The sequence below is a fragment of the Macrobrachium rosenbergii genome, chromosome 8 (genome assembly GCF_040412425.1).
Source record: "Macrobrachium rosenbergii isolate ZJJX-2024 chromosome 8, ASM4041242v1, whole genome shotgun sequence".
NCBI classification, from domain to species: Eukaryota; Metazoa; Arthropoda; class Malacostraca; order Decapoda; family Palaemonidae; genus Macrobrachium; species Macrobrachium rosenbergii.
Window position 1 is genome coordinate 57,569,594 of NC_089748.1, and position 10,000 is coordinate 57,579,593.

Consider the following 10,000-nt stretch of genomic DNA (forward strand, 5'->3'; position numbering starts at 1 on the left):
CATTCACCAACTTTCAGTTGAATTACCCAAACTCAATGAATTTTGATTTCGACAGATAAAAAACAGAATACGATATATATTAATTTTAAAAAAGTATAAAAACGAGATGCAAAATGATATTTCCTTTAAAACAGTTGTATTTAATAAAAACATGAAGTAAACTGTTTAATAACACACAAATTAACCTAATATCTGGTTCCAAGAATTCCAGAAATGCTACAGTTTATAATCTTAAAATGCATAAGGATTTGTTCGTGTGTTATTTTGCCTTTTAACTCATTTTGGAATTCTTTTGCAATTTTAATTTGTTCAGCTGGTCTCTATATCGCCAGTAAATTAAAATATCTTCGTACAAAATTCAGCTAACAATAAATGTAAATTATTCAACGTATATCTAAGTCATATAAAGTATGACCTTCTATGTGATTCACCCCCCCCCACCGTCTCTCTCTCCATTCAGCAGGCAAAATCAACGTCTTGAAAGAAGGCAGAAAGAAAAACAGATCACAGCTGAATACAAATATATAAAAAAAAGCTTCCAAAGCTTTCCAAATTAAGCGGTTTTCTTTGTCATGGCTCTTGCGAACAACTTCATGTCTAAATCAAGTTTCACTTTTTTCCCCATATTACAGTGCCATGAAATGACATAGCACACCTGCCAGCTGACCTTTGTCAAGGCATATAATTCACTTTTTTATAGATATTTTTTATGAGGTAGCGTCTGGAAAAGCAAGTTCTTCCAATGAGTCTACTATCGAAGGTTGCTGTACTTTCATACGGCCTCTTTTTTTTTTTTACGTTCATTTTCTTAGTAATCTTTTATTGGACAACATATCGAAGTCCATCCATTCACTGTATCAGTGTCTGATATTCTTTGTACTGACATACAGCCTTCGTTTAGAAGGACGTCCTTTGCGACCTTCCAAAAGTTGCTAGTCAAAGGATCGCCAGTAGCAGCTCATTCCACGCAACTTAAGAACCGTATGACTATGACAAATGGAAATGGAATTCGCTTGTGGCAAAGCCCAACAGGACGGGTTAACTTACTACCTTTTCCGGTAACCAACTGGTTCTTAGCCACGTAAAATAAGTCTAATCCTTCGGGCCAGCCCTAAGAGAGCTGTTAATCAGCTCAGTGGTCTGGTTAAACTAAGGCATACTTAACTACCTCTTCCATGAAAAGAAGAGAAAGGTAAGCGTAGAAGGAAGAATAATGGGGTCTGATCTTCATGGAAGCCATGGACGAGCCTCTCTCAACACGGAAAGCTTTGGTCTTCTTGGTAATAAAACAAAAAAAAAAAACGAAGTAGGGAGAAAATCCCAAAGCCCGGTGACCTGTCGGATTTACTATAATAAGTTAATCAAAATAAAACTTAATGACTTCCGTGAATCAGGAACCATGTCCCACTTGAGGGGTCCATCTGAAATTCAACCACAGACCACCAATGGAAATCATTTAGCCGCTCTTATGTCAGAAGCAATGAGAGAAATAATGTTTTAGGATGCCTCGGAAGAAAAAGTCTGGCAAAAAAAAGCTCACCTAATCAGAATTACGTTTGGGTCGACTTGAATGTTAACTAACATGTTAACATTACAACCTAAAAAAGTTTTATCCTTTCAATAATCATATTCTTCAAAATTAATAATTATAAGAAAAGATTAAAATAATATTTATTATTATACAAACTATAAGGTTCACTTTTGCCCTGAGAAAGTGGGCATAATGATAATATTTATTATTATACAAACTATAAGGTTCACTTTTGCCCTGAGAAAGTGTGTATAATAATAATTATATTAAAATAATAAGGATAATAATAATACTCAAGTAGCAATGTTAAACTTCATTTGCCACTAAAAAACTGGTAAAGAGAAAGGAAATCACCAACAAACACAAAACAAGAGACGTAAAAGGCAACTACTGCAGCATCATTCTTCGAGACTGACGCTGTAATGTCACATTATGATACATCACTGCACCTCTAAAAGAAGCTGAGCTCCAGCTATGCAAATTGGAATCTGCAATTGTTACTACCTCTCTAGCTCTTGTTGACATGCCACACGTATGCCAAAAACGCGCATAATTTCATGTATTACAAGGCGACAGCTTACTGTGTTGATATATGAACTTATCTCTCTTTGACGTAAACAGTCTTGATTGTGACGCATGACTATCTGTCTAGCATTTTTCTCGCTTTAAGAAATGTCAAACCTCAAGTCATTTAATCTCTCACGCTGACGCAAATGATCATTGTAGAAGTCTGTCTGTCTCTCTCTCTCCCCCAGTATAAACTCTGTTTACATCATCTGTTTATTACTTCCTCCCCCAACAAGGCAGCAGTAATTGATCATTGCTCATAACCTCGAGAGGAATGATTCGCCAAAAATCTCTTTTAGAAGCGACGAACATCCTTGAATCAAGTCAAGTGTAAAGAGACACTACTGACTTGACACATCTCTTGGTGGATTCGTCCAGCAGTCCTTCGTTTTCTATGACACCCTCCAGACCCCACCCACCACTCCTCCCTAACACCCCTACCAGTCGTGCGAAAGGGAATCGGTCTAGTTTTTGCACCTCTTTTCCACTACGGTCTGCCAATGGCTCTCTTCCATTTATTCCATTCTACCTTCCAAGAGTCTCATCCAATCTTCCCTTCATGGTATAACAGTTGCCTCTTTCCTATCTCCATGTACCTGAGCGAAGGTTGTTCTTTATTGACCCTCAAGGGTTTAACATCTTCAGCAACGTCTCTTTTTACTTTTATTCTTTTATTTAATTTTTGCTTCAAAACACCATATGGCGTTGTTTACCTGGTTCGTGGTCTTTTCTTATTGTAATTATAGTATTTTCCCAGAAATGCCGTTCTTCAGTCACCTTGAAGTCATGGCAGGTGCTGTAAAAGCACTGGCTTCATAAAGTAAGCTTCTTTCACGATGAGATTCTGGATTTTTTCGTCTAACTTAACATAATCGGATGAGTAAGGGAAATGATGGAACCCATGATGCTAATATTTCTAGAAAACTATTTTCAGCAATAAGAAATATCTCCTCAGTTATGGTAGTCGCAAAAGACTGAAATAAAAAAGACAGCAGATATTAGTGTATTCATTCGCTTATTACTCAATACAGACGAGTTCTGTCTAAAATCATCTGCGGCTTCAGGGCCAAGTCACATAATTACTATTATCATAAGAGCTTTAAAGATCACGAGCAGGATCTAAGAATCTGTGCATAAAGTACAGCACTAATTCAACAAAGAATAACGAAGTAGTTTTTCTTCACCAACATATAAATTTCAGCACTAATTTAATAAAAAAAATAACAATGTAGTTTTTCTTCACCAATACAGCATAGTTCATCATCTGCAAAATGTACGAGAGTGCCACCGTCTCGGTAAACGTAATGGCATTTTTAATTGGTGCTCAAGTGTTTGTATCCAGAAAATTATTTCAGTTTTCTAATTTTATTACTTTTACTAACACTACGTTTTCAACATACATTATTTTTTTAAAAATCATTCTGTGTAAAGGGAAGTTAATTTATTACATAAACATGCTTTGGCTACTAGTCTCATGGCTTTATTTCAAGACTTTTATAAGCCATATCTCGCGACCTTAAAATCACTATCGCGGAGGCTAAAGAAAATTTCTTTACTCCGGTTGATTTGAGCTTAAATGCTGAGGAAATAAGAACCTGATCGAGACGGGAATTTAGTAGTTAAATGAAAAGGATCTTTGTGGTTACATGTTATTGTTTTTTATTTATTTATACCGGCTGCCTTGTAAGGGCCATGTTGTACTGCTCAGTTAATTTACTCACGAAGGATTTTACCAGAAAAAAGGTCAGGTGAACGTTTTGAATTTCGTAAGGGGCCCATTTAAAAGACGCCGTGACGTCACGATTCTCCAAACCGCTTTCACAATTACGAAGAATACTCGACCATTAATGAGCGTCATTCGTAGCTTGCGTCACGACTGGAAAATAAAATAAAAAAAAAAAATAAAAATAGATACAGGGATGCAGAGAAATGATTTGCATAGCTGTCGTCAGAAACGAAGATGAGCGTCACGCAGATAATCGCAGGCAGGTGTTTGCACGTAATGGAGAAATGTCAACGTTCAGGCTTCCCTCAGGGCGAGCTTTTCTCATTAATGTGATGCGAGTTTATGTTTTCTTCTTCTTTTGTGCTGGAAAGAGAGAGTTGCGCAACGCAAGAAAAATCTAGTCTGGAACTCTTGAGAGAGAGAGAGAGAGAGAGAGAGAGAGAGAGAGAGAGAGAGAGAGAGAGAGAGAGAGAGAGAGAGAGAGAGAGAGAGAGAGAGAGAGAGAGAGAGAATTACTAGCAGATTAAGATTAACCTGCTTTAGAGGCAGAGGATATATGGAGGAGTGAAGATCCATAATTCAGAAATGACATGCTGACATCTCCATCCGGTCTGTTTCTCTTCGTAGGAAATTCCTAATTTTGTTAGACATCGTTCTGGTCGAATCTTACGCAAAAGGTCTTATTGAAATCTCTATACTCCAGTTACTTTTGATTACGATAATTTATTTCGCAAAAAAAGAGAGAAGAGTCTAGTTCTGGAACTGGCAAATTATGTAGCTACAAAGACAGAAATGATTGTGTTTTCATCCATGAATTGACATTGCTTTGTTTATGTACATAATTCATATTAAGAGCAGTTTTTGGTATGCTTAAGTCTTTCATTCTTGATGCTAATGTATCTTATTTAGTATTGTTGGATTGGCTTAGGAGATATATAATAAAAAGAAACATTTGACTACTGTAAAGATAAATACAATCTAATTTTTCGATTGTTGTGAGGCCGACTACTGATCAGGAAACTGATACTATTTTACGAATAAAGTATTTTCAACTTCATCAGCCAGGGTCTACCCTTGAGAAGAATTTTTGGCTTACCTTGGATTTCTTTCACTACTGACAAAATGGATTTTTAATCACCGGCCATCTTGTGGTTCCATTTCATTCGAGAGGTCACTTTTTTGTACACTGGCGGTCCTTCCTTCTCGGATAATCTGATAATGTGGGCGTTTCTTTTCAGGATGTTCTCGCGTCTTTTTTCACGAGAAATTTCCTTTCATTAAAATTTCTCTTTAGTTAATTATTCCGACTTGTTTTCGCAAGACCGTTCCCATTAAATGATCTCATTTTACGTCATAGCAATAATTACTGTTTCCAGGAATTTGAAAAATGAGCTTATCTTGACGTACGCTGCCCCTTTGGGCGCGCGGCGACCTTTTCTCGTTAGTCTGCGCCTATTCTCAAAATCTTGCGCCTTTTCTCAAGTTCTTGCGCTTTTCCCCAACCCTTCCGATTACCATAACGAGTTTTCTTCGAGCAATTACGTCACGTGACGGAAGCAGCTTTTTTTTTTTTTGAAGGAACCCGTCATAACTGTTATGGGTGGAGAATGGAGGAGAAAGTTCTATAACTCTTACGCAATCACGATTTTCCCCCAGGAAAGCTTATTTTGTTTGGCTTTCCCTCGACATTTAGGCGAACGCAGTTGCTTTTAAATTTTCAAATTAAGCTTCTTGGCAGACAGATTTAGAAACGTTAAGGAATTAAAGAATAAATGTTAAAGAATTAAAGAATAAATGTTAAGGAATTAAAGAATAAATGTTAAGGAATTAAAGAATAAATGCTACGGAATTAAAGAATAAATGTTAAGGAATTAAAGAGTAAATGATATAATTTATGAAGGAAAAGCTTCTAAGAAAACCTAGGGTAGAGCTGCATGGAAAAGTCTTGAGGGGTTTTATTTCGCCTTAGAACTATTCAGACTAATTTAGGTACTTCCACTTAAGACTCCGAACTCAGGGTACGACAAAATTTTTCAGCTAATTCATATATCATGAATGAAATGGAATAAAAATCCACACAATAGCACTAAAAATAAAAATATGATTTTATACAGAAAGAAAAAATAATTTAATCGAAAAGAAAAAATAAGTGAACAAATTAATAAATAAATATACAAAAATGTAAGCAAATTTTATTAAAATAAAAGGAGAGATGTTTTAGTGCAATAATGGAATGGAATGGAATATAGAAAACCTCTAAGCAGTTGCACTATGAAACAAATGTTAGGAGAGGGTGGCTAGTAAGATGGAAGATAGAGAATATGAATGGAGGCACAGTAAAAGGAATGAATGGGTTTGCAGCTAGGGGCCGAAGGGACGCTGCAAAGAACCTTAAATAATGCCTACAGTGCACCGCGTGATGTGCATTGACGGCACTACCCCCCCCACGGTTTTTTTTCTTTTTAGTGTTGTAATGCGTTGCATCTTCACTTGAACTTTTGTGTTTCCAGTTGCACAAAATCCTCTGGGAGGCTGTTCCACAGCCCAACGGTGTGAGGAATAAAGGACCATTGGAACTGAGAAGTTCGACAGCGCAGCACATTTACCGTATATTGTTGCTCTTATTCGGCAAATCTAGCTGCTTTCGGCGCGAAAAGAGGATCATGAATCGATTGCGAATGTGAAAGGCCTCTGTTAAAATATAACTCAGGCAACTTAGTAACTAACTTAGGAAACAACTTGAACAGATCAAGTGCTCTTGATTTTAGCTTCTGGTGTGTAACGAAATTATATATAGTCTGGTACTGGTACATTCATTTAGCAGCAATGCAGTATCAATATTAATCACCCTTTTGACCAATTTAATTTTTTCCGTTCATTTTCTCTCTTTGTCTCTTGTCTCTTTCACTCTGGAATCTCATTCTGCTTTATACAACTGATGAGTGCGTGGAAGTTTGTACATTATCTACATACGTGTAAGTTCCGTCTACATGTACATGTATTATTCACTTTTATGGTTTCCAAAACAAATGGAACCTCAGGCTCCCGTTAACTGGATTTATTTTGTTAAATAGATATTTTTTAGCACAGTGTGAAGGCATTCTGTTATACATACATGCAGACATATATATATATATATATATATATATATATATATATATATATATATATATATATATATATATATATATATATATATATATATACATACTGGATGTATATATACACATATATATATATATATATATATATATATATATATATATATATATATATATATATATATAGGCTCGAGGCTCAGTATACATCACAAAGAAAGTAATAAGGAAAAGCTTCCTCATCCTTAAACAGTTTATTTTCAATGCTGACTTGGAATTCGTGGCGAAACGTCGGCATTGAAAATAAACTGTTAGAGGATGAGGATGCCTTCCTGATTACTGTGTATATATATATATATATATATATATATATATATATATATATATATATATATTCTAATATACTATATATATATATATAATTATAATATATATATATATATATATACAAATATATATGTAAGTATATATGAGTACATATATATGTTCATATATAAATACATATATATACACATAATTTATACATCTATCTATCTAAATATATCTATACATATATATATATAAATAAGATATATATATATATATATATATATATATATATATATATATATATATATATATATATATATATATATACATACACACACATCAGACAAAGAAGAGAAAAAAACAGGGACAGAACTGGGTGGAGTAGGAGGGTGATCAAACGATGTAGATAAGTGTCAGGTACTACAGAACATAAGCTGTCTTTATTGCTACTTCCGTTTTTCGGCATCCTTGAATCCAGTACTTAACCTCCATACGCTTCTTTCATAAGTACAAGGCTGCGCAGGATTCGTTTAACGCCTTTTTCTTGTGACGTCACAAACGTAAATACGGTAGGTAAAAATGTTGGCAAAATTTGAATTAATTATAAAATCTCTTATAGTCTTGAGTCTTGAATTATATCCCTTGAAATTTAGGCCATTTAAGGCAATAATTGACTATTATAATTCAGTAATAATAGTTCTCGATTTTTCTTCAGTAATGGGAAAAATACTCAGGAGTCTGGGAAATATTTATGAACGTCATTAGGAATAAACATATTCATTGGAAGGAGTTCAATCAAATTTAAGCGCAAAACAATAATAACGGTCAGCATACATTTGCACACGCGAGCACGCGCAGAGTCGTAGGTTTATACAGTATATATATATATATATATATATATATATATATATATATATATATATATATATATATATATATATATATATATATATATATATATATATATATATATGTGTGTGTGTGTGTGTATATATAAAAAATTTATTTTATTTTTTGTGAATACGAGTATTGTCGATACGTATCGTATGCGCAAACACATAAATGCTTAACTATGAGGAACGTATGTATATAAATATCATAATACACGTGAATATCCACATTATCGATACATAAAGAACATATAAAAACCCACTTAAATGCTTTGACACCTAGCGTGAAAATATGGTCAGTCGCCGATAAAGCGTAAGAGGCAGAGCATAGTCTGGGAAGTTGGGCTGCGCTTATTTGAGTACTGGCGATGTTCATTCACTGTAAAACCATAATTTCTCAGGGAAGGGGGGACCTTTATCTCCTGGGAATCCAGGTAAAAAAAAGTCCCAGGAAAAAAGTCACAGAAAAAACCACAGGAAAAAGTCACAGGAAAAAAGTCACAATAATCTTTCCTAAATAGTGACCCCCAAGGGTTTTAACCCGGTATGTCTCCACCTTTGCAGCGTGTTTAGTACAAGCCCGTTGGGGATTTCCGTATAAACATAAACAGGAGACTGTAAATATATAAAGATAATGACCCCCAAGAAATATTGCGAATTTTTCCCTGTGACTTTATTACCGGCCACCATGAATTAACGTTCGATTCTCAGACCAGCCAATGAAGAATTAGAGAAATTTATTTCTGGTAGTAGAAATTCATTTCTCGTTATAATGTGGTTCGGATTCCAAGATAAGCTGTAGGTCCCGTTGCTAGGTAACCAACTGGTTCTTAGCCACGTAAAATAAATCTAATCCTTCGGGCCAGCCCTAGGAGAGCTGTTAATCAGCTCAGTGGTCTGGTTAAACTAAGATATACTTAACTTTAACCATGAATTAATAAGACTTTTTTTTCCTGCGACTTTTTTCCTTGCCAAAATTGACTTTTTTTCTGTGACTTTATTACAGGTAATCTCTATCTGTGAGCCTGTCTGATTGTTGTTTTGTCTTGAGAGAATACCTCAACAGATTTGTAGTGTTCCAATAAGGGGTCTCTGTCGGTCTGTCTCTCTCTGAGTTCTTCCTCAGCGAACGCTACTCTAAGTTAAATTGTCTTCCCTCGGGCGGGGAAAGTTCGGCTCGAATACACGGTAAAGTAACGTCCCTGTACAGTAACATTAAATGGGATGAAAAAAGATTTTTTTTTTTTTTTTTTGCAGTTCCCTAGTGAAATCTCATCATGCTGGACGTGTTTGGGTTTTTCCTTTACATTGCTTTGAATGGCAACTGATCAGATTTATCTTTTGCTTTATGGGAAACTCGTATCTGTCGGTTAGTACTGTGTACACGGAATAAAACTTATTGTAGTTTTTATGCATCGTTTTGAAAGATTAAATAATCATAATTTTTGTTGGTGTCCTTCGTGAATTATAATGCCATTGTTTACTATCATTAATTTTCCTTCTGATATGGGACTTCAGTGACAAATTTTAATGATAATCTTACCATTTTGTTATATATTTTAATATAATCAGTCATAATCACTTTGGTGTTATCGCATCATATACTTTTGATAATTAACCAAATAATGAGCATTTTAAAGGCTTATTTCTATATTGGCTATTCCGTATTTTAACAAATGACCTTAGTTTAAGACTCGCCTGATTAAAAAAATCTACGTCTCCCTTCAAAATCTGAGTCTTTCATATTCTCCTAATTTCCTGACTGCAATTCACTTTTGCGTGCTTATTATTGTTAAACTTGAAGCAATTATGCTTTGAACAGATATAAGTTGTGCTTGAACTGGACGCTGCAGAAAAGCTTGTTACCGGTTTCGTCATT

General features: G+C 34.8%; 1 long non-coding RNA gene across 1 annotated transcript in view; it reads right to left on the reverse strand.

Moving 5' to 3' along the window:
* Positions 1-10,000, reverse strand: part of LOC136841270 (uncharacterized) — a 25,665-nt gene that overhangs the window by 1,473 nt on the left and 14,192 nt on the right. The window lies entirely within an intron of this gene.